Source organism: Oncorhynchus keta, chromosome 30 (genome assembly GCF_023373465.1).
Source record: "Oncorhynchus keta strain PuntledgeMale-10-30-2019 chromosome 30, Oket_V2, whole genome shotgun sequence".
NCBI lineage: Eukaryota > Metazoa > Chordata > Actinopteri > Salmoniformes > Salmonidae > Oncorhynchus > Oncorhynchus keta.
The window spans coordinates 25,572,685-25,599,550 of record NC_068450.1 but is presented as its reverse complement, the minus strand read 5'-3'; the positions used below and the strand labels follow the sequence as shown (position 1 = coordinate 25,599,550).

At 43.5% G+C, this 26,866-nt stretch overlaps 1 protein-coding gene across 2 annotated transcripts in view; it reads right to left on the bottom strand.

Moving 5' to 3' along the window:
• LOC118363094 (X-linked interleukin-1 receptor accessory protein-like 2) overlaps positions 1-26,866 on the bottom strand; it is a 530,410-nt gene that overhangs the window by 203,436 nt on the left and 300,108 nt on the right. The gene's annotated exons all lie outside the window — the stretch shown is intronic.

Genomic DNA, 26,866 nt, shown 5'->3' with positions numbered 1-26,866 from the left:
CAGGTCATCTGATGCAGCACTCCATCACTCTCCTTGGTCAAATAGCCCTTACACAGCCTGAATGTATGTTGGGTCATTGTCCTGTTGAAAAACAAATGATAGTCCCACTAAGCGCAAACCAGATGGGATGGCGTAACGCTGCAGAATGCTGTGGCAGCCATGCTGGTTAAGTGTGCATTGAATTCTACATAAATCATAAACAGTGTCACCAGCAAAGCACCCCCACACCATCACACCTCCTCCATGTTTCACTGTGGGAACCACACATGCGATGATCATCCGTTCACCTACTCTGCATCTCACAAAGACACGGCGGTTGGAACCAAAAATCTCAAATTTGGACTCATCAGACCGAAGGAGAGATTTCTACCGGTCTAATGTCAATTGCTCGTGTTTCTTGGCACAAGCAAGTCTTCTTATTGATGTCCTTTAGTAGTGTTTTGTTTGCAGCAATTCGACCATGAAGGCCTGATTGATGCAGTCTCCTCTGAACAGTTGATGTTGAGCTGTGTCTGTTACTTGAACTCTGTAAAGCATTTATTTGGGCTGCAATCTGAGGCTGGTAACTCCAATGAACTTATCCTCTGCAGCAGAGGTAACTCTGGGTCTTCCTTTCCTGTGGCTGTCCTCATGAGAGCCAGTTTCATCATAGCGATTGATGGTTTTTGCGACTGCACTTGAAGAAATTTTCAAAGTTCTTGAAATGTTCCAGATTGACTGACCTTCATGCCTTAAAGTAACGATGGACTGTTGTTTCTCTTTGCTTATTTGAGCCGTTCTTGCCACAATATGGACTTGGTCTTTTACCAAATAGGGCTATCCTCTGTATACTACCCCTACCTTGTCACAACACAACTGATCGGCTCAAACACATTAAGAAGGAAAGAAATTCCACAAATTCCACAAAAGGCACACCTGTTAATTGAAATGCATTCCAGGTGAATACCTCATGAAGCTGGTTGAGAGAATGCCAAGAATGTGCAAAGCTGTCATGAAGGCAAATTGTGGCTACTTTGAAGATTTTCAAATATTAAATATTTTGATTTGTTTAACACTTTTTTGGTTACTACATTATTCCTTATGTGTTATTTCATAGTTTTGATGTATTCATTATTATTCTACAATGTAGAAAATAGTAAAATAAGGAAAAACCCTTGAATGGGTAGGTGTGTCCAAACTTTTGACTGGTACTGTACATCACAGCCCACATGGGAGAGACCGGCTTATTTTCAGTATTCCATGAAATAAACTTTGCAACAGAAGTTTCAGCAAATTGACACATTTATTCTCAATACTGGAGACTGTGCTTCTTGTGTCCAATCATTCTCAAACAATATTTGAAGAAGTATTGAGCATGGAATCACTTTTTGATTAGGAAAACAGTTGGCTAGTCAAACAATCAGGATGGATGAACGGAGGAGGTACATGGAAACACAATGGTTTTAGTATTCCAGTTGAACTATGAGCAGACTGGCTGTAGGGTACTGCCTGGACCCTGGTCTCTCTGCAGCCGCGGAAGCAGCAGTAGTGTGGAGTGGCTCGGAGCGGCGCTTTGCTCTGTGGTACGCCCAGTGGGACTGGCACACACGGACTGGCGCTGGACGCATCGGCCACATGGGAGCCTGGCCCAACAAGAACATCAATCTTGAGTGGCACCTGGTCACAGGGAGAGTGGCCTGCCACACAGACAGAGAGGCCAGGCCGGTAATGGTCTGTGGGCTGTGAGCCGGCAGGAAATAGCACAGGGAACTGGGGAATAGGGAGCCGACACCACGGTGAAAACACCAGGACAGTGATACTGCATGGTTACTCTTTAATACACCATCCTCCCGTAGCCTACTGTATATCTGCACAAGCGGATGTGGAAAATCATCATTTAACATATATGTTTGTTAGGCATGTGTCTCGCTGTGGGATTGTAATGATACTAATACTCTGGCTGCGTAACTGCATCTTCCCCTCTGGGCACACCACGTCATTTCAACCTGGTTCATTGGCTAATATCTGGGTGAGACATTGATCAATGAGATTACAACCTATATTTGCCCGCTCAAAAAGACAGCCAAAAGTTAGTTGAATTTCCAATGTGTTATCGCTATGCTTTCAATCATTTAAAAGCACAGAAAGAGTTAAAATGGGAATACAATGTCACATATTCTGTTTATTTATATAACAGAGAAATGTGTTATCACTGTGCTTCAATTAATAGCAGAACCAAATGACATGGACTGCTGTTGAGATTACATTAAAAGTACAAGGTGCAATTGATCAATGCAGTTCGAGATCCTGTGCAGATTATTAAAGCAATTGTGAAGCTCTCCACAGACCTGCGACCTTTGCATGTTGTCTTGAACATGCACGCTTCCTATGATTACATAAGAAGACATTTATAGTTACAGTAAACTCTAAATGTGGCCATGGATGTGTTACTCATGTTAAGGTTGAATGTTACATTAGTTTGTAAGATAGGCTTAACGTTGAGCTATTTACTGTATTACAAAAGTCATATTTAATATTTAAAGGAGCTGTATTTTTTGCTTGGATACTTCCATCTGAACCATTTGTCCCAATACTTTTGGTCCCTTAAAATGGAGGGACTCTGTACAATATTTCTACATGGTTCACCCGATTTGGATGAAAATACCCTCAAATGAAAGCTGATAGTCTGCACTTTAACCTCATAGTCATTGTATCATTTCTAATGCAATGTGCTGGAGTACAGAGCCAAAGCAACAACAAAGAATGTCACTGTCACCTTTGGAGCTCACCATTTCTTCTTTGCTTCTGTGGTACAGTTATTACTTTGCCTATGGGTCTTGACCCATTTACCTGATCAAATCCAATCAAATGTTATTTGTCACATGCGCCTAATACAATAGGTGTAGATCTTACAGTGAAATGCTTAATTTACAAGCCCGTAACCAACAATGCGGTTTTAAGAAAATACCACTCAAAAAGTAAGAGATAAGAAAAACAAATCATTAAGGAGCAGCAGTAAATAACAATGGCAGTGCGAAATACAGGGGAAACCGGTACAGAGTCAATGTGGAGGCTATATACAGGGGATACCAGTACAGAGTCAATGTGGAGGCTATATACAGGGGATACCAGTACAGAGTCAATGTGGAGGCTATATACAGGGGATACCAGTACAGAGTCAATGTGGAGGCTATATACAGGGGATACCAGTACAGAGTCAATGTGGAGGCTATATACAGGGGAAACCGGTACAGAGTCAATGTGGAGGCTATATACAGGGGATACCAGTACAGAGTCAATGTGGAGGCTATATACAGGGGATACCAGTACAGAGTCAATGTGGAGGCTATATACAGGGGATACCAGTACAGAGTCAATGTGGAGGCTATATACAGGGGATACCAGTACAGAGTCAATGTGGAGGCTATATACAGGGGAAACCGGTACAGAGTCAATGTGGAGGCTATATACAGGGGATACCAGTACAGAGTCAATGTGGAGGCTATATACAGGGGATACCAGTACAGAGTCAATGTGGAGGCTATATACAGGGGATACCAGTACAGAGTCAATGTGGAGGCTATATACAGGGGAAACCGGTACAGAGTCAATGTGGAGGCTATATACAGGGGATACCAGTACAGAGTCAATGTGGAGGCTATATACAGGGGATACCAGTACAGAGTCAATGTGGAGGCTATATACAGGGGATACCAGTACAGAGTCAATGTGGAGGCTATATACAGGGGGTACCAGTACAGAGTCAATGTGGAGGCTATATACAGGGGATACCAGTACTGAGTCAATGTGGAGGCTATATACAGGGGTTACCAGTACAGAGTCAATGTGGAGGCTATATACAGGGGGTACCAGTACAGAGTCAATGTGGAGGCTATATACAGGGGTACCAGTACAGAGTCAATGTGGAGGCTATATACAGGGGTACCAGTACAGAGTCAATGTGGATGCTATATACAGGGGTACCAGTACAGAGTCAATGTGGAGGCTATATACAGGGGTACCAGTACAGAGTCAATGTGGAGGCTATATACAGGGGTACCAGTACAGAGTCAATGTGGAGGCTATATACAGGGGTACCAGTACAGAGTCAATGTGGAGGCTATATACAGGGGTACCAGTACAGAGTCAATGTGGAGGCTATATACAGGGGTACCAGTACAGAGTCAATGTGGAGGTTATATAAAGGGGATACCAGTACTGAGTCAATGTGGAGGCTATATACAGGGGTACCAGTACAGAGTCAATGTGGAGGCTATATACAGGGGTACCAGTACAGAGTCAATGTGGAGGCTATATACAGGGGGTACCAGTACAGAGTCAATGTGGAGGCTATATACAGGGGGTACCAGTACAGAGTCAATGTGGAGGCTATATACAGGGGGTACCAGTACAGAGTCAATGTGGAGGTTATATACAAGGGATACCAGTACAGAGTCAATGTGGAGGCTATATACAGGGGGTACCCGTACAGAGTCAATGTGGAGGCTATATACAGGGGATACCGGTACAGAGTCAATGTGGAGGTTATATACAGGGGATACCGGTACAGAGTCAATGTGGAGGTTATATACAGGGGGTACCAGTACAGAGTCAATGTGGAGGCTATATACAGGGGGTACCAGTACAGAGTCAATGTGGAGGCTATATACAGGGGATACCAGTACAGAGTCAATGTGGAGGCTATATACAGGGGGTACCAGTACAGAGTCAATGTGGAGGCTATATACAGGGGATACCAGTACAGAGTCAATGTGGAGGCTATATACAGGGGTACCAGTACAGAGTCAATGTGGAGGCTATATACAGGGGTACCAGTACAGAGTCAATGTGGAGGCTATATACAGGGGTACCAGTACAGAGTCAATGTGGAAGCTATATACAGGGGGTACCAGTACAGAGTCAATGTGGAGGCTATATACAGTTGGTACCAGTACAGAGTCAATGTGGAGGCTATATACAGGGGGTACCAGTACAGAGTCAATGTGGAGGCTATATACAGGGGGTACCAGTACAGAGTCAATGTGGAGGCTATATACAGGGGGTACCAGTACAGAGTCAATGTGGAGGCTATATACAGGGGATACCAGTACAGAGTCAATGTGTCAATGTGGAGGCTATATACAGGGGATACCAGTACAGAGTCAATGTGGAGGCTATATACAGGGGGTACCGGTACAGAGTCAATGTGGAGGCTATATAGAGGGGGTACCAGTACAGAGTCAATGTGCGTGGTACCAGTGTCGAGGTAATTGAGGTAATATGTACCATATAGATGGAGAAACTACAATTCACAACTCAATTACTTGCTCAGCTACGTTTTTATAGGAGTGTGTCATTGTGGATGAGGGGGAACTAGCAGAATGTTGAACCCCTCTGCTATTCTCATCGATGTGATTGGAATGCGGCTTGGCCCCCCTCCGTCTGGATGAGACACTGTCCCACGCTGTCAAGGTCATTCCGGATACATGTCCTGGAGGCTACAATTTGGCCAAGCTTTTCCAATATTCCAAATATTTCTTGTGTTCCTCTCAGCCTCCCCAAATCATTAGTTCATTGTGACTTTCCAATGGTCTGCTTCTGTTATATCCTCCACCAGTGAAAAGTTATTCTCAGAGCCAACCCACCTGGTAGAGATGGAGATAGCAATCATGCTCTCTGTCCCACCTGGTAGAGCTAGAGATAGCACTCATGCTCTCTGTCCCACCTGGTAGAGATGGAGATAGGACTCATGCTCTCTGTCCCACCTTGTAGAGATGGAGTTAGTACTCATGCTCTCTGTCCCACCTGGTAGAGATGGAGATAGGACTCATGCTCTCTGTCCCACTTGGTAGAGCTGGAGATAGGATTCATGCTCTCTGTCCCACCTGGTAGAGATGGAGATAGGACTCATGCTCTCTGTCCCACCTGGTAGAGCTGGAGATAGGACTCATGCTCTCTGTCCCACCTGGTAGAGCTGGAGATAGGACTCATGCTCTCTGTCCCACCTGGTAGAGCTGGAGATAGGGCTCATGCTCTCTGTCCCACCTGGTAGAGATGGAGATAGGACTTGTGCTCTCTGTCCACCTGGTAGAGCTGGAGATAGGGCTCATGCTCTCTGTCCCACCTGGTAGAGATGGAGATAGGACTCATGCTCTCTGTCCCACCTGGTAGAGATGGAGATAGGACTCATGCTCTCTGTCCCACCTGGTAGAGCTGGAGATAGGGCTCATGCTCTCTGTCCCACCTGGTAGAGATGGAGATAGGACTTTTGCTCTCGCTCCACCTGGTAGAGATGGAGATAGGACTCATGCTCTCTGTCCCACCTGGTAGAGCTGGAGATAGGGCTCATGCTCTCTGTCCCACCTGGTAGAGATGGAGATAGGACTTGTGCTCTCTGTCCACCTGGTAGAGCTGGAGATAGGGCTCATGCTCTCTGTCCCACCTGGTAGAGATGGAGTTAGTACTCATGCTCTCTGTCCCACCTGGTAGAGATGGAGATAGGACTCATGCTCTCTGTCCCACCTGGTAGAGCTGGAGATAGGACTTATGCTCACTGTCCCACCTGGTAGAGCTGGAGATAGGACTCATGCTATCTGTTCCACCTGGTAGAGATGGAGATAGGACTTATGCTCTCTGTCCCACCTGGTAGAGCTGGAGATAGGACTCATGCTATCTGTTCCACCTGGTAGAGATGGAGATAGGACTTGTGCTGTCTGTCCCACCTGGTAGAGATGGAGATAAGACTCATGCTCTCTGTCCCACCTGGTAGAGCTGGAGATAGGACTCATGCTCTCTGTCCCACCTGGTAGAGATGGAGATAGGACTCATGCTCTCTGTCCCACCTGGTAGAGCTGGAGATAGGGCTCATGCTCTCTGTCCCACCTGGTAGAGATGGAGATAGGACTTGTGCTCTCTGTCCACCTGGTAGAGCTGGAGATAGGGCTCATGCTCTCTGTCCCACCTGGTAGAGATGGAGATAGGACTCATGCTCTCTGTCCCACCTGGTAGAGATGGAGATAGGACTCATGCTCTGTCTGTCTCCCAAATGACTCTAGCCAAGCAGCCATTTAAATTGCACATATTCTAAAAGGGACTTTTCACACTTCTCCTTGCATATTTCATGTAGCATTTCATTCAGCATTAAATTCTCTCCGGTGTGTGTAAGCATTCTTGAAATATGAGGTAGCTGGATAAGTACTATAAAACCATGAAGAATAAAAGAGGGAATTGGAACAATATTAAGACTGTACAGCCAGGCTTTACTGAATGTAAATGTGGCTAAAAGTTTCTGTTCAGCACCTGGCATTTAAATGGGAAATATCAGCATCAGAATTAAAATGAGAACAAAAAAATGAATAAATTAATGCAAATTTCAATTCAAGAAAATATATACATGGATATAATACCAGAATGATCCATTTTAGGGTAGCGGCTACGGCCTACACTAACAAAAACTAAATGAATTCATATAAAATAATATCTCATAAAGGAGTTGTAGAGTTAAGTTTGTCCTGTCAGCTAACCTCAGGCTCTGTGCACCAACCCAGACAAAGGCATGGCTAAAAATAATCTCTGTCCTGTTTGCTGTGGCTGCCTCTGTGTCACCCTGTGACGTGCCTCCATGACATGTGGCAGCCAGGACACCTTTAACATTGTGCAGGCCACTAAGGAGCAGTGAAGGATAAAATGGATGGACAGAGGAGTGTTAGGCGAAGCCCCCGACCGCAAACCTCTAAATCTTAGTCAAAAGATGGCACTGTCATTCTGTCATTCCAATAAACAAGCTGCCTGAATACCTTGACCTCTGGCTGCTTAGTTACGTGTATTGCAATCCCTCGACCATAGGAAAATATAAATACAAATGATTCCATAGCCAATCCAATGACTATGTTCAAAGTAGAGTCGGCATAGTCCATATTGTTGAAGAAGATGATTGGTCATAAATCTGTGTGAAAAAAAATCTGAAGAGATGAGGACAAAATGTGTTTTGATGGAGCATCACATTGCCTCACACCTGTATCCAATCTGTGGTTCTTCTTCCTCCCCTTCACTGGAGGAGTTAGCTGTAGCTGTATCTGCTGTGTATTGGTTACCCTCCAGTCCACACATGGAACTGAGAGACATTACCAACCCAACCCAGTGGAGAGGAGCCCAAGAGACATTACCAACCAAACCCAGTGGAGAGGAACTGAGAGACATTACCAACCCAGCCTAGTGGAGAGGAACTGAGAGACATTACCAACCCAACCCAGTGGAGAGGAGCTGAGAGACATTACCAACCCAACCCAGTGGAGAGGAACTGAGATACATTACCAACCCAACCCAGCAGAAAGGAGCCCAAGAGACATTACCAACCCAACCCAGTGGAGAGGAGCTGAGAGACATTACCATCCCAGCCTAGTGGAGAGGAGCTGAGAGACATTACCAACCCAACCCAGTGTAATATATTGATAACAATATAGTGTAATGTCTTGATAACAATATGGTGTAATATATTGATAACAATATGGTGTAATATATTGATAACAATATGGTGTAATATATTGATAACAATATGGTGTAATATATTGATAACAATATGGTGTAATATATTGATAACAATATGGTGTAATGTCTAGATAACAATATGGTGTAATATATTGATAACAATATGGTGTAATATATTGATAACAATATGGTGTAATATATTGATAACAATATGGTGTAATATATTGATAACAATATGGTGTAATATATTGATGACAATATGGTGTAATGTCTTGATAACAATATGGTGTAATGGAACTGAGAGACATTACCAACCCAGCCTAGTGGAGAGGAACTGAGAGACATTACCAACCAAACCCAGTGGAGAGGAACTGAGAGACATTACCAACCCAGCCCAGTGGAGGGGAGCTGAGAGACATTACCAACCCAGCCCAGTGGAGAGGAGCTGAGAGACATTACCAACCCAACCCAGCAGAGAGGAGTTGAGAGACATTACCAACCCAACCCAGTGGAGAGGAGCCCAGAGACATTACCAACCCAACCCAGCGGAGAGGAACTGAGAGACATTACCAACCCAACCCAGTGGAGAGGAACTGAGAGACATTACCAACCCAACCCAGCGGAGAGGAACTGAGAGACATTACCAACCCAACCCAGTGGAGAGGAACTGAGAGACATTACCAACCCAACCCAGTGGAGAGGAACTTTGAGACATTACCAACCCAACCCAGCGCAGAGGAACTGAGAGACATTACCAACCCAACCCAGTGGAGAGGAACTGAGAGACATTACCAACCCAACCCAGTGGAGAGGAACTGAGAGACATTACCAACCCAACCCAGTGGAGAGGAGCTGAGAGACATTACCAACCCAACCCAGTGGAGAGGAACTGAGCGACATTACCAACCCAACCCAGTGGAGAGGAGCTGAGAGACATTACCAACCCAACCCAGTGGAGAGGAACTGGCGACATTACCAACCCAACCCAGTGGAGAGGAACTGAGAGACATTACCAACCCAACCCAGTGGAGAGGAACTGAGAGACATTACCAACCCAACCCAGCGGAGAGGAACTGAGCGACATTACCAACCCAACCCAGTGGAGAGGAACTGGCGACATTACCAACCCAACCCAGTGGAGAGGAACTGAGAGACATTACCAACCCAACCCAGCGGAGAGGAACTGAGAGACATTACCAACCCAACCCAGTGGAGAGGAGCTGAGAGACATTACCAACCCAACCCAGTGGAGAGGAACTGAGCGACATTACCAACCCAACCCAGTGGAGAGGAGCTGAGAGACATTACCAACCCAACCCAGTGGAGCAAAACTGAGAGACATTACCAACCCAGCCTAGTGGAGAGGAACTGAGAGACATTACCAACCCAACCCAGTGGAGAGGAGCTGAGAGACATTACCAACCCAACCCAGTGGAGAGGAACTGAGATACATTACCAACCCAACCCAGCAGAAAGGAGCCCAAGAGACATTACCAACCCAACCCAGTGGAGAGGAGCTGAGAGACATTACCATCCCAGCCTAGTGGAGAGGAGCTGAGAGACATTACCAACCCAACCCAGTGGAGAGGAACTGAGAGACATTACCAACCCAACCCAGCGGAGAGGAACTGAGAGACATTACCAACCCAACCCAGTGGAGAGGAACTGAGAGACATTACCAACCCAACCCAATGGAGAGGAACGTTGAGACATTACCAACCCAACCCAGCGCAGAGGAACTGAGAGACATTACCAACCCAACCCAGTGGAGGGGAGCTGAGAGACATTACCAACCCAGCCCAGTGGAGAGGAGCTGAGAGACATTACCAACCCAACCCAGCAGAGAGGAGCTGAGAGACATTACCAACCCAACCCAGCGGAGAGGAACTGAGAGACATTACCAACCCAACCCAGTGGAGAGGAGCCCAAGAGACATTACCAACCCAACCCAGCGGAGAGGAACTGAGAGACATTACCAACCCAACCCAGTGGAGAGGAACTGAGAGACATTACCAACCCAACCCAGCGGAGAGGAACTGAGAGACATTACCAACCCAACCCAGCGGAGAGGAACTGAGAGACATTACCAACCCAACCCAGCGGAGAGGAACTGAGAGACATTACCAACCCAACCCAGTGGAGAGGAACTGAGAGACATTACCAACCCAACCCAGTGGAGAGGAGCTGAGAGACATTACCAACCCAACCCAGTGGAGAGGAACTGAGCGACATTACCAACCCAACCCAGTGGAGAGGAGCTGAGAGACATTACCAACCCAACCCAGTGGAGAGGAACTGAGCGACATTACCAACCCAACCCAGTGGAGAGGAACTGAGAGACATTACCAACCCAACCCAGTGGAGAGGAACTGAGAGACATTACCAACCCAACCCAGCGGAGAGGAACTGGCGACATTACCAACCCAACCCAGTGGAGAGGAACTGAGCGACATTACCAACCCAACCCAGTGGAGAGGAACTGAGAGACATTACCAACCCAACCCAGCGGAGAGGAACTGAGAGACATTACCAACCCAACCCAGTGGAGAGGAGCTGAGAGACATTACCAACCCAACCCAGTGGAGAGGAACTGAGCGACATTACCAACCCAACCCAGTGGAGAGGAGCTGAGAGACATTACCAACCCAACCCAGTGGAGCAAAACTGAGAGACATTACCAACCCAGCCTAGTGGAGAGGAACTGAGAGACATTACCAACCCAACCCAGTGGAGAGGAGCTGAGAGACATTACCAACCCAACCCAGTGGAGAGGAACTGAGATACATTACCAACCCAACCCAGCAGAAAGGAGCCCAAGAGACATTACCAACCCAACCCAGTGGAGAGGAGCTGAGAGACATTACCATCCCAGCCTAGTGGAGAGGAGCTGAGAGACATTACCAACCCAACCCAGTGTAATATATTGATAACAATATAGTGTAATGTCTTGATAACAATATGGTGTAATATATTGATAACAATATGGTGTAATATATTGATAACAATATGGTGTAATATATTGATAACAATATGGTGTAATATATTGATAACAATATGGTGTAATATATTGATAACAATATGGTGTAATGTCTAGATAACAATATGGTGTAATATATTGATAACAATATGGTGTAATATATTGATAACAATATGGTGTAATATATTGATAACAATATGGTGTAATATATTGATAACAATATGGTGTAATATATTGATAACAATATGGTGTAATGTCTTGATAACAATATGGTGTAATGGAACTGAGAGACATTACCAACCCAGCCTAGTGGAGAGGAACTGAGAGACATTACCAACCAAACCCAGTGGAGAGGAACTGAGAGACATTACCAACCCAGCCCAGTGGAGGGGAGCTGAGAGACATTACCAACCCAGCCCAGTGGAGAGGAGCTGAGAGACATTACCAACCCAACCCAGCAGAGAGGAGTTGAGAGACATTACCAACCCAACCCAGTGGAGAGGAGCCCAAGAGACATTACCAACCCAACCCAGCGGAGAGGAACTGAGAGACATTACCAACCCAACCCAGTGGAGAGGAACTGAGAGACATTACCAACCCAACCCAGCGGAGAGGAACTGAGAGACATTACCAACCCAACCCAGTGGAGAGGAACTGAGAGACATTACCAACCCAACCCAGTGGAGAGGAACTTTGAGACATTACCAACCCGACCCAGCGCAGAGGAACTGAGAGACATTACCAACCCAACCCAGTGGAGAGGAACTGAGAGACATTACCAACCCAACCCAGTGGAGAGGAACTGAGAGACATTACCAACCCAACCCAGTGGAGAGGAGCTGAGAGACATTACCAACCCAACCCAGTGGAGAGGAACTGAGCGACATTACCAACCCAACCCAGTGGAGAGGAGCTGAGAGACATTACCAACCCAACCCAGTGGAGAGGAACTGAGCGACATTACCAACCCAACCCAGTGGAGAGGAACTGAGAGACATTACCAACCCAACCCAGTGGAGAGGAACTGAGAGACATTACCAACCCAACCCAGCGGAGAGGAACTGAGCGACATTACCAACCCAACCCAGTGGAGAGGAACTGAGCGACATTACCAACCCAACCCAGTGGAGAGGAACTGAGAGACATTACCAACCCAACCCAGCGGAGAGGAACTGAGAGACATTACCAACCCAACCCAGTGGAGAGGAGCTGAGAGACATTACCAACCCAACCCAGTGGAGAGGAACTGAGCGACATTACCAACCCAACCCAGTGGAGAGGAGCTGAGAGACATTACCAACCCAACCCAGTGGAGCAAAACTGAGAGACATTACCAACCCAGCCTAGTGGAGAGGAACTGAGAGACATTACCAACCCAACCCAGTGGAGAGGAGCTGAGAGACATTACCAACCCAACCCAGTGGAGAGGAACTGAGATACATTACCAACCCAACCCAGCAGAAAGGAGCCCAAGAGACATTACCAACCCAACCCAGTGGAGAGGAGCTGAGAGACATTACCATCCCAGCCTAGTGGAGAGGAGCTGAGAGACATTACCAACCCAACCCAGTGTAATATATTGATAACAATATAGTGTAATGTCTTGATAACAATATGGTGTAATATATTGATAACAATATGGTGTAATATATTGATAACAATATGGTGTAATATATTGATAACAATATGGTGTAATATATTGATAACAATATGGTGTAATGTCTTGATAACAATATGGTGTAATATATTGATAACAATATGGTGTAATGTCTTGATAACAATATGGTGTAATGTCTTGATAACAATATGGTGTAATGTCTTGATAACAATATGGTGTAATGTCTTGATAACAATATGGTGTAATGTCTTGATAACAATATGGTGTAATGGAACTGAGAGACATTACCAACCCAACCCAGTGGAGAGGAGCCCAAGAGACATTACCAACCAAACCCAGTGGAGGGGAGCTGAGAGACATTACCAACCCAGCCCAGTGGAGAGGAGCTGAGAGACATTACCAACCCAACCCAGCAGAGAGGAGCTGAGAGACATTACCAACCCAACCCAGCGGAGAGGAACTGAGAGACATTACCAACCCAACCCAGTGGAGAGGAGCCCAAGAGACATTACCAACCCAACCCAGCGGAGAGGAACTGAGAGACATTACCAACCCAACCCAGTGGAGAGGAACTGAGAGACATTACCAACCCAACCCAGCGGAGAGGAACTGAGAGACATTACCAACCCAACCCAGCGGAGAGGAACTGAGAGACATTACCAACCCAACCCAGCGGAGAGGAACTGAGAGACATTACCAACCCAACCCAGCGGAGAGGAACTGAGAGACATTACCAACCCAACCCAGTGGAGAGGAGCTGAGAGACATTACCAACCCAACCCAGTGGAGAGGAACTGAGCGACATTACCAACCCAACCCAGTGGAGAGGAGCTGAGAGACATTACCAACCCAACCCAGTGGAGAGGAACTGAGCGACATTACCAACCCAACCCAGTGGAGAGGAACTGAGAGACATTACCAACCCAACCCAGTGGAGAGGAACTGAGAGACATTACCAACCCAACCCAGCGGAGAGGAACTGAGCGACATTACCAACCCAACCCAGTGGAGAGGAACTGAGCGACATTACCAACCCAACCCAGTGGAGAGGAACTGAGAGACATTACCAACCCAACCCAGCGGAGAGGAACTGAGAGACATTACCAACCCAACCCAGTGGAGAGGAGCTGAGAGACATTACCAACCCAACCCAGTGGAGAGGAACTGAGCGACATTACCAACCCAACCCAGTGGAGAGGAGCTGAGAGACATTACCAACCCAACCCAGTGGAGCAAAACTGAGAGACATTACCAACCCAGCCTAGTGGAGAGGAACTGAGAGACATTACCAACCCAACCCAGTGGAGAGGAGCTGAGAGACATTACCAACCCAACCCAGTGGAGAGGAACTGAGATACATTACCAACCCAACCCAGCAGAAAGGAGCCCAAGAGACATTACCAACCCAACCCAGTGGAGAGGAGCTGAGAGACATTACCATCCCAGCCTAGTGGAGAGGAGCTGAGAGACATTACCAACCCAACCCAGTGTAATATATTGATAACAATATAGTGTAATGTCTTGATAACAATATGGTGTAATATATTGATAACAATATGGTGTAATGTCTTGATAACAATATGGTGTAATATATTGATAACAATATGGTGTAATGTCTAGATAACAATATGGTGTAATGTCTTCATAACAATATGGTGTAATGTCTTGATAACAATATGGTGTAATGTCTTGATAACAATATGGTGTAATGTCTTGATAACAATATGGTGTAATATATTGATAACAATATGGTGTAATATATTGATAACAATATGGTGTAATATATTGATAACAATATGGTGTAATATATTGATAACAATATGGTGTAATATATTGATAACAATATGGTGTAATATATTGATAACAATATAGTGTAATGTCTTCATAACAATATGGTGTAATGTCTTGATAACAATATGGTGTAATATATTGATAACAATATGGTGTAATGTCTTGATAACAATATGGTGTAATATATTGATAACAATATGGTGTAATATATTGATAACAATATGGTGTAATATATTGATAACAATATAGTGTAATGTCTTCATAACAATATGGTGTAATGTCTTGATAACAATATGGTGTAATATATTGATAACAATATGGTGTAATATATTGATAACAATATGGTGTAATATATTGATAACAATATGGTGTAATATATTGATAACAATATGGTGTAATGTCTTGATAACAATATGGTGTAATATATTGATAACAATATGGTGTAATATATTGATAACAATATGGTGTAATATATTGATAACAATATGGTGTAATATATTGATAACAATATAGTGTAATGTCTTCATAACAATATGGTGTAATGTCTTGATAACAATATGGTGTAATGTCTTCATAACTATATGGTGTAATGTCTTGATAACAATATGGTGTAATATATTGATAACAATATGGTGTAATATATTGATAACAATATGGTGTAATATATTGATAACAATATGGTGTAATATATTGATAACAATATAGTGTAATGTCTTCATAACAATATGGTGTAATGTCTTGATAACAATATGGTGTAATGTCTTGATAACAATATGGTGTAATATATTGATAACAATATGGTGTAATATATTGATAACAATATGGTGTAATATATTGATAACAATATGGTGTAATATATTGATAACAATATAGTGTAATGTCTTCATAACAATATGGTGTAATGTCTTGATAACAATATGGTGTAATGTCTTCATAACTATATGGTATAATGTCTTCATAACTATATTGTGTAATGTCTTCAAAACAATATTGTAACGGCAGATCTCCTCTTCGTCTGAAGAGGAGTAAGGATCGGACCAAGATGCAGCGTGGTAAGTGTCCATGATGTTTTTAATAAAGACAAATGAACACTTGAACAAAAACAATAAACGATAACGTGAAATCTACAAAAAACGAAACAGTACCGTGTGGCGACAAACACACACACGGAAACAAACACCCACAAACCAACAGTGAAACACAGGTTACCTAAGTATGATTCTCAATCAGAGACAACTAACGACACCTGCCTCTGATTGAGAACCATACTGGGCCGAAACAGAAACCAAACATAGAAAAACAAACATAGACTGCCCACCCCAACTCACGCCCTGACCATACTAAATAAAGACAAAACAAAGGAAATAAAGGTCAGAACGTGACAAATATGGTGTGATGTCTGGCAATACAAGACCATGGGGACAGTGGCCATGGACTGAAGGCATGGATCTGCACTTAATGTACAAAGCATTATGAACACCTTCTCTTTTCATGACATAGACTGACCAGGTGAATCCAGGCGAAAGCTATGTTCCCTCATTGATGTTACTTGTTAGATTGACTTCAATCAATGTAGATGAAGGGGGAGATAGATTTTCAAGTCTTGAGACAATTGAGACATGGATTGTGTATGTGTGCCATTCAAAGGGTGAATGGGCAAGACAAAATATTTAAGTGCTTTTGAATGTGGTATGGTAGTAGGTGCAAAGCCCAAGTAGGTGCCAAGAACTGCAGCGTTGCTGGGTTTTTCACATTCAACAGTGTGCATTGAGAATGGTCCACCACCCAAAGGACATCAAGCCAACTTGATAAAACAGTCGGAAGCATTGGAGTCAGCATTGGCCACCATCCCTGTGGAACTCTGTCCACACCTTGTAGAGTGTCCTTTGGGTGGGGGTATGCAACTCAATATTAGGAAGGCATTTTTAATGTTTTGTACAGTCAGTGTATAAATATAGGGTTAACGTGGTCGCATAAACTGGACAGCACATAGGCTACGGTAAGCATGAAGGGATAATATATCACCTGTCTTAGATGACTCATTTAGATTAATCAACAAGGCATCAAACACTAGCATAACTTTGAAACATCATACAGCTAGCTAGGCTAAAATCAAATCAACTATTTCATTTGACTTGGTTTGGTAATACAGTATGCAGGGTAGAGGAGCACACATCATTATGATCAAATAGCACTATACAAATGCAATTGTGTCCTGCTGTGTACTTGATTCATTATAGTCCGTAATGAGTTTGTCGTCAGCAGAGACTAGGATCACGCTCCCCTGGAAACAGGGCTGCTATCAGGTGATCTCCTTTATTGTTTGACCTACAGGATATTACTTTGATTAGAACCAAATGACATTTTAATAAAGCACGGAGGAGGATAATTAAGGACGGACAACATTGTTGTTCATCATTTCCCCCCTATGATGGGCACACATGGCTCTGTGATATGACTGGCAGATCATTAAGAGACGCGGGGGCCGCGGGCGACACAGGTGTTTCCAGTGGGCGGATTGTTGAACCGGCCACTCGCTCCGCTGCTGATGGATAGGTGTCAAACACAGGTCTCTTCAGCATTTGTCTGGATTTCATTCAACACCTGTTCATAGGCCTGTGTGGATGGCTTTTAGGGGCACCACGGGAGTCTATGCCCCATATCAATGCTGCAGAGCAGAGCCCTTTTCCCCCCGCAGAAACAATGAGCAGACGCTACAAAGGGAACAAAGACCCTTTTCACCTGACTATTAGCATACAGGAACTCAAGGGCCTGTGTACTGCTGCAGTGCTTTAGGCTAAATCCCTGTGCCATTGAAAAATACCAGCCAAAAGCCTTTGATGTGTGGGTTACAATTCAACAAGAACAGGGGGACCTGTCAATTCCCGAAACAATCAAGAATCAATAGGTTAGATACAGTGCCTTCGGAAAGTATTCAGACCCCTTGACTTTTTTCACATTTTGTTACGTTACAGCCTTATTCTAAAATTGATTCAATTGTTTTTCTCCCTCATCAATCTACACACATACCCACAATGACAAAGCAAAAACAGGTTTTTACTCAGTACTTTGTTGAAGTACCTTTGGCAGCGATTACAGCCTCGAGTCTTCTTGGGTATGACGCTACAAGCTTGGGACACCTGTATTTGGGGAGTTTCTCCCATTCTTCTCTGCAGATCCTCCCAAACTCTGTCAGGTTGGATGGGGAGTTTCTCCCATTCTTCTCTGCAGATCCTCCCAAGCTCTGTCAGGTTGGATGTGGAGTTTCTCCCATTCTTCTCTGCAGATCCTCCCAAGCTCTGTCAGGTTGGATGGGGAGTTTCTCCCATTCTTCTCTGCAGATCCTCCCAAGCTCTGTCAGGTTGGATGGGGAGTTTCTCCCATTCTTCTCTGCAGATCCTCCCAAGCTCTGTCAGGTTGGATGTGGAGTTTCTCCCATTCTTCTCTGCAGATCATCCCAAGCTCTGTCAGGTTGGATGGGGAGTTTCTCCCATTCTTCTCTGCAGATCCTCCCAAGCTCTGTCAGGTTGGATGGGGAGTTTCTCCCATTCTTCTCTGCAGATCCTCCCAAGCTCTGTCAGGTTGGATGGGGAGTTTCTCCCATTCTTCTCTGCAGATCCTCCCAAGCTCTGTCAGGTTGGATGGGGAGTTTCTCCCATTCTTCTCTGCAGATCCTCCCAAGCTCTGTCAGGTTGGATAGGGAGTTTCTCCCATTCTTCTCTGCAGATCCTCCCAAGCTCTGTCAGGTTGGATGGGGAGTTTCTCCCATTCTTCTCTGCAGATCCTCCCAAGCTCTGTCAGGTTGGATGGGGAGTTTCTCCCATTCTTCTCTGCAGATCCTCCCAAGCTCTGTCAGGTTGGATAGGGAGTTTCTCCCATTCTTCTCTGCAGATCCTCCCAAGCTCTGTCAGGTTGGATGGGGAGTTTCTCCCATTCTTCTCTGCAGATCCTCCCAAGCTCTGTCAGGTTGGATGGGGAGTTTCTCCCATTCTTCTCTGCAGATCCTCCCAAGCTCTGTCAGGTTGGATAGGGAGTTTCTCCCATTCTTCTCTGCAGATCCTCCCAAGCTCTGTCAGGTTGGATGGGGAGTTTCTCCCATTCTTCTCTGCAGATCCTCTCAAGCTCTGTCAGGTTGGATGGGGAGTTTATCCCATTCTTCTCTGCAGATCCTCTCAAGCTTTGTCAGGTTGGATGGGGAGTTTCTCCCCTTCTTCTCTGCAGATCCTCTCAAGCTCTGTCAGGTTGCATGGGGAGTTTCTCCCATTCTTCTCTGCAGATCCTCCCAAGCTCTGTCAGGTTGGATGGGGAGTGTTGCTTCACAGTTATTTTCAGGTCTCTCCAGAAATTTTTGATCAGGTTCAAGTCTGGCTGGTCCACACAAGGACATTCAGAAACGTGTCCTGAAGCCGCTCCTGCGTTGTCTTGGCTCTGTGTTTAGGGCCATTTTTGTGTTGGAAGGTGAACAGTCGTCCCAGTTTGAGGTCCTGAGAGCTCTGGAGCAGGTTTTCATCAAGGATTTCTCTGTACTTTGCTCCGTTCATCTTTCTCTCGATCCTGAATAGTCTCCCAGTCCCTGCCGCTGAAAATCATATCCACAGAAAGATGCTTCCACCCCCATGCTTCACCGTAGGGATGATGTCAGGTTTCTTCCAGACGTGAAACTTGGCATTCAGAGTTCAATCCTGGTTTCATCAGACCAGCGAATCATGTTTCTCATGGTCTGACAGTCTTTAGGTGCCTTTTGGCAAACTCCAAGCGGGCTGTCATGTGCCTTTTACTGAGGAGGGGCTTCCGTCTAGCCATAAAGGCCTGATTGGTGGAGTGCTGCAGAGATTGTTGTCTTTCTGGAAGGTTCTCCCATCTCCACAGGGGAACTCTAGAGCTCTAGAGCTTAAAGTCAAGGGGTCTGAATACTTCCAAAGGCACTGTATGGTATTGTGCATAAGGAAGGTGCCTTACCATGCATTAACCATGACTAATTTAAATCTGATTATGTTGTAAAGCTACCACAACAAACTACCATTTAGACTGTAGAGTAATGACAGACAGATACGTTGAATAGGAAATGGACTACTTTGCATTCAGTCACCATCATGTACATTCTTTGAGAAAAGCAATTGTGAGAACATGGTAATTATCCTGTCTGTATATCACCTGGACTTCACTAAACAGTACAAATATACTCCCCGTCATCTCCTTTCATGAAGATGAATGGTGACTGGCTGATCTAATGGGTATTTTTCAATGTTGATGTCTGGATTAATATTGACATAATCCTGCTCTTCACCGTGATTTGACATAGATGTAATTTTGGTGACAATCATATGCTAGGGATCTTTGTGTTTTATCATACACTAGATTACAAATTCTTGGTGCTGTGAGATTAACCAACATTTTCTTTTTTAAACAACTAATTGATCGACATCAGTTCAAGTATTAGAAGTGGGTGGGCCTAGACCCTACAAGGTCCACCCATGACCATACATTAGGGCATAATTCATTTATTTAAATTGACTGATTTCCTTATATGAACGGTAACTCAGTAAAATCTTTGAAATTGTTGCATGTTGTATTTATATTTTGTTCACTATATTATTGAATAATGTGGCAATTGAGCAAGGTGAGGAGACTAAACTGCTGGGTGTAATCCTAAATAGCAAGTTGTCATGGTCAAAACATATAGACTCAATGGTTGCTAAAGGAAGAGGTCTTTCACTCTCTTCATTAGACCAAACTATTCAGCAGCTCCCCAAAGCCCCTCTACATGCTAAATGCCTGTCTTATTTCTCCCTTACCAACCTCCCTAAAAACATGCAACTAAATGTATAACTTTGCTGATGTGGGACATCTATTGAATCTTTTCTGCTCGTCAGCAGGTTTGCAGTGCCTGGCAGAAATCAAAGAGGCTGAATTGATAGATGACCAACGACAGGAGTGGGAAAGGTGGTACTGTGAAATAATGCCACTGGGATTCTGGAGTCCACAGCAACAACTGGAAAGTTGACAAGTGCATATCTCACTCACTTGCCTAAATATACTGCATATTGCCACACAGCCACTGAGCCATATATCTGACATTCATTCATGTGCACTTGTTTCCTCTTGCAGAGATTCCAAGTTTTAAGAACAGGGTTAAGCAGTGTATGTTTGCAAGAAAATGCTAAATTGTGCATTCAAATATCTGCACCGATTCACATGCAACTTTTCAGTTAGTCGTACCAAACAATCATGCTTATCATTATCAATTGCTAAAGAAGTGTTATGCAATTCAGATTCAAGTGAACGTAATTTTATCTGTCATTAAAGGCAGATGCCATAGATTTTGTCTGTCATTAAAGCCAGGTGTCATAGATTTTGTCCTTCATTAAATACCAGGAGTCATAGATTTTGTCTGTCATTAAAGGCAGATGCCATAGATTTTGTCTGTCATTAGCCAGGTGTCATAGATTTTGTCTGTCATGAAAGGCAGGTGCCATAGATTTTGTCTGTCATGAAAGGCAGTTGCCATAGATTTTGTCTGTCATGAAAGGCAGGTGCCATAGATTTTGTCTGTCATGAAAGGCAGGTGCCATAGATTTTGTCTGTCATGAAAGGCAGGTGCCATAGATTTTGTCTGTCATGAAAGGCAGGTGCCATAGATTTTGTCTGTCATGAAAGGCAGGTGCCATAGATTTTGTCTGTCATGAAAGGCAGGTGCCATAGATTTTGTCTGTCATGAAAGGCAGGTGCCATAGATTTTGTCTGTCATGAAAGGCAGGTGCCATAGGACTACATAGAGTAGGGTTAAAGTACATCTCCTCTACAAGAGTCTTCCATGCCTTTTGATTAAATAATAATACAAAAAATTGATTGAATATTTGACTCATAAATAAATTAAAATGTGATAGACTACGCATTTCAAGAAAAAAAAAGTTATTTTTAAGGAAAGGAGAGCACGTAAAAAAGCAAATCCAGAAAGCCGGTCTGAAAAATACAACATCAAGACATATTCCCACATCAATGAGACAACAATGGGATAAAACACACATAGCTTTCATTATGTGTCTCCAAGATAAATGTCTCAAACACGGACACAGAAACATATCATTTAAAGAGCCTGTTTCATTTTCTCTGTAAGAGAATAATGGCATGAGTCAGTCTTGATGTTGTGCTTTGATTTCTAAAGAGAACCTTGGCTTCCCTGCTGTGGAGGCCTTCACTAGAGATGTTCCATACGAGTGTGATGAAGTCACATCCTTACTGAGGAGAAGAGGAGTTAACCCTTCAGTCCTGCTAAGAGGAGGATTGTATCTGATACATGTTTGAATCATCATTAAGAAGTGTAAACAGGCTGCCTGCCGCAAAAGTGTTGGCTGCCATCTACCTCGAGGTGTATGTCTCAGAGCCACAACAGATGGCCAGAATCACACACTTGAAAAGAAACTCCACAAATATGTAATTTTGCATTTTCTCTCTATTTCTCCCTATTTTATTTCATCAGGGGTGAAAAATGGAATAGACAGGCTTTCGCAGAGTATTACTTTAACAGAAAATACATTGTAATACAGAGGGCATCATAAGCCTTTAATAATCCAGAATAAACCTATGACCTTATCTGAAGTCCACATATGGATTGCTTCCTATCTTTGATCCAGAAAATTCATTATTAGAACGCAATATCAAAACATTATACATTGCACTGACAGGAACAAGTATAAACTGCAGGACACAATACACGGAATACGGGGAAAACTGACATCTTCTTAGAGTGTGAAAAAAAAAACTGAATTTCAGTACAAAAAAATCATACTGAGATTACAAAGAGCACAGAGAATGTAGAGAACATTACTTAGAGTTAGGGTTGTGTTCATTTAGGGTTGTGTTAAGTTAGGGTTGTGTTCATTTAGGGTTGTGTTAAGTTAGGGTTGTGTTCATTTAGGGTTGTGTTCAGTTAGGGTTGTGTTCAGTTAGGGTTGTGTTAATTTAGGGTTGTGTTCAGTTAGGGCTGTGTTAAGTTAGGGTTGTGTTAATTTAGGGTTGTGTTCAGTTAGGGTTGTGTTAATTTAGGGTTGTGTTCAGTTAGGGTTGTGTTAATTTAGGGCTGTGTTAAGTTAGGGTTGTGTTCAGTTAGGGTTGTGTTCAGTTAGGGTTGTGTTAATTTAGGGTTGTGTTCAGTTAGGGCTGTGTTAAGTTAGGGTTGTGTTCAGTTAGGGTTGTGTTCAGTTAGGGTTGTGTTCAGTTAGGGTTGTGTTAAGTTAGGGTTGTGTTAAGTTAGGGTTGTGTTAAGTTAGGGTGGCATTCATTTAGGGTTGAATTAAGTTACAGTTGTGTTCAGTTAGGTTTGTGCTCATTTACTGTAGGATTGTGTTAAGTTAGGGTTACATTTATTTAGGGTTGTGCTAAGTTAGGGTTGTGTTCAGTTAGGGTTGTGTTCATTTAGGGTTGTGTTCAGTTAGGGTTGTGTTCAGTTAGGGTTGTGTTCAGTTAGGGTTGTGTTAGGGTAGTCTGAAGTTAGGGCTGCGTTAAGTTTGGCTTGTGTTCATTTAGGGTTGTGTTCAGTTAGGTTTGTGTTCATTTACTGTAGGGTTATGTTAAGTTAGGGTTGTGTTCAGTTAGGGTTGTGTTCAGTTAGGTTTGTGTTCCTTTACTGTAGGGTTATGTTAAGTTAGGGTTGTGTTCATTTAGGGTTGGGTTCATTTAGGGTTGTGTTCAGTTAGGGTTGTGTTCAGTTACTGTAGGGTTATGTTAAGTTAGGGTTGTGTTCATTTAGGGTTGTGTTCAGTTACTGTAGGGTTATGTTAAGTTAGGGTTGTGTTCAGTTAGGGTTGGGTTCATTTAGGGTTGTGTTCAGTTAGGGTTGTGTTCATTTACTGTAGGGTTGTGTTAAGGTAGGGTTACATTCATTTAGGGCTGTGCTAAGTTAGGGCTGTGTCCTGTTAGAGTTGTGTTCATTTAGGTTTGTGTTCAGTTAGGGTTGTGTTCAGTTAGGTTTGTGTTCATTTACTGTAGGGTTATGTTAAGTTAGGGTTGTGTTCAGTTAGGGTTGTGTTCAGTTACTGTAGGGTTATGTTAAGTTAGGGTTGTGTTCAGTTAGGGTTCGGTTCATTTAGGGTTGTGTTCAGTTACTGTAGGGTTATGTTAAGTTAGGGTTGTGTTCATTTAGGGTTGGGTTCATTTAGGGTTGTGTTCAGTTAGGGTTGTGTTCAGTTAGGGTTGTGTTCATTTACTGTAGGGTTATGTTAAGTTAGGGTTGTGTTCAGTTAGGGTTGTGTTCAGTTAGGGTTGTGTTCATTTACTGTAGGGTTATGTTAAGTTAGGGTTGTGTTCAGTTAGGGTTGTGTTCAGTTACTGTAGGGTTATGTTAAGTTAGGGTTGTGTTCATTTAGGGTTGTGTTCAGTTACTGTAGGGTTATGTTAAGTTAGGGTTGTGTTCAGTTAGGGTTGGGTTCATTTAGGGTTGTGTTCAGTTAGGGTTGTGTTCATTTACTGTAGGGTTATGTTAAGTTAGGGTTGTGTTCATTTAGGGTTGGGTTCATTTAGGGTTGTGTTCAGTTAGGGTTGTGTTAATTTACTGTAGAGTTGTGTTAAGGTAGGGTTACATTCATTTAGGGTTGTGCTAAGTTAGGGCTGTGTCCTGTTAGAGTTGTGTTCATTTAGGGTTGTGTTCATTTAGGGTTGTGTTCAGTTAGGTTTGTGTTCATTTACTGTAGGGTTATGTTAAGTTAGGGTTGTGTTCATTTAGGGTTGGGTTCATTTTGGGTTGTGTTCAGTTAGGGTTGTGTTCATTTACTGTAGGGTTATGTTAAGTTAGGGTTGTGTTCATTTAGGGTTGGGTTCATTTAGGGTTGTGTTCAGTTAGGGTTGTGCTCAGTTAGGTTTGTGTTCATTTACTGTAGGGTTGTGTTAAGGTAGGGTTACATTAATTTAGGGCTGTGCTAAGTTAGGGCTGTGTCCTGTTAGAGTTGTGTTCATTTAGGGTTGTGTTCAGTTAGGGTTATGTTAAGTTAGGGTTGTATTAAGTTAGGGTTGTATTAAGTTAGGGTTGTATTAAGTTAGGGTTGTGTACATTTAGGGTTATGTTAGGGTTGTCTGAAGTTAGGGCTGCGTTAAGTTTGGCTTGTGTTCATTTAGGGTTGTGTTCAGTTAGGTTTGTGTTCATTTACTGTAGGGTTATGTCAAGTTAGGGTTGTGTTCAGTTAGGGTTGTGTTCAGTTAGGGTTGTGTTCATTTACTGTAGGGTTATGTTAAGTTAGGGTTGTGTTCAGTTAGGGTTGTGTTCAGTTAGGGTTGTGTTCATTTACTGTAGGGTTATGTTAAGTTAGGGTTGTGTTCAGTTAGGGTTGTGTTCAGTTACTGTAGGGTTATGTTAAGTTAGGGTTGTGTTCATTTAGGGTTGTGTTCAGTTACTGTAGGGTTATGTTAAGTTAGGGTTGTGTTCAGTTAGGTTTGGGTTCATTTAGGGTTGTGTTCAGTTAGGGTTGTGTTCATTTACTGTAGGGTTATGTTAAGTTAGGGTTGTGTTCATTTAGGGTTGGGTTCATTTAGGGTTGTGTTCAGTTAGGGTTGTGTTAATTTACTGTAGAGTTGTGTTAAGGTAGGGTTACATTCATTTAGGGTTGTGCTAAGTTAGGGCTGTGTCCTGTTAGAGTTGTGTTCATTTAGGGTTGTGTTCATTTAGGGTTGTGTTCAGTTAGGTTTGTGTTCATTTACTGTAGGGTTGTGTCAAGTTAGGGTAGTGTTAAATTAGGTTTGTGTTCAGTTAAGGTTGTTTTAAGTTAGGGTTGTGTCAAGTTAGGGTTGTGTTAATTTTGGGTTGTTTAAAGGTAGGGTCGTGTTAAGTTAGGCTTGTGTTCAGGTAGGGTTGTATTAATTTAGGGTCGTGTTAAGTTAGGCTTGTGTTCAGGTAGGGTTGTAGTAATTAGGATTGTGTTAATTTACTTCAGACAAGGCAAAAAATATATGTTTAGCAGAGGAGCCTTGCTGGCATTATTTGATGGGGTTCTCTATCAGCCAGAGTCAAGGTAAAGCAGTATGTAGGCACTTTAGAGGTCCATAATTTCCTGGTTGAAAGAGTGATTCAGGAAATCCTGAAGGTTGTTGACGAGGTTAAACGGTTAGATCATCGTCATGGCAGCTAAGCCAATGTTCTTTAATGTTTATTCTTTAATATATTGGCTAAGTTAACAGCACAAGACAACGCCTCTCTCATCCCATAAAGTCAGCTGGTAATGACATTAGATCATTACCTTGCAGTAAATAAGTTGAATGAGGTTACACAGCTATGAGAAGAGTGCTTCAGAACAGCTATCCTCACAAACGAACATTTGGAAAATATCAACAGAGCTGACATTCTAATGAGGGGGACATGGGCATACAGCTAAATATAAAAAGCTTGTTAGTGCACCTTGCTGAAATGAGCTCCGAATTGGATCGAGGCAAGAATAATTAACATTCTATATTTACTGTACCTTGCGCTCATAATTACTCATTATGCATGGCAGATCTTGACATGCTTAAGGATAGATATACAGTATGCTTCGTGAAAATAGCTAAAAAGCCATTCTCAACCAGAACACACAGGCCAACCCCTCAGGAAATGCACAACTCCTCTGCCAACATTCGAGAAGGGCTGAGAAATGCCAGTATGCATGTATTCAAAAGAACATCATGGGGTGGCTGGGTTAGATGACACCATCATACAGTAAACATAGAGGCCTATGCAGCTGTCTACTTCCACCATGGATAGGCTGCCCTTAAGCCAGAGGACTGCTGGCACCAGGCCAAGCTATGCCCCCGGCAGAGTCTAGGAGGGCAGGCTGTGCCCCCACAGATAAGGTCAGATGGGAGAAGGTTGACTCACTGGACTAAAGTGGCCTCTTGTTACTGGGAATGTGTGTTGGAGTTGACAATGCAACCAGAGGAGGTACTGGATTACCCCCACTCACTTAGGTAGAATCTAATGATGCTCTAGAATCCTGAATCAGAATACATTTGGCTGTGGCTTTAAATAGGGATGACTTTTATTAATACTATAT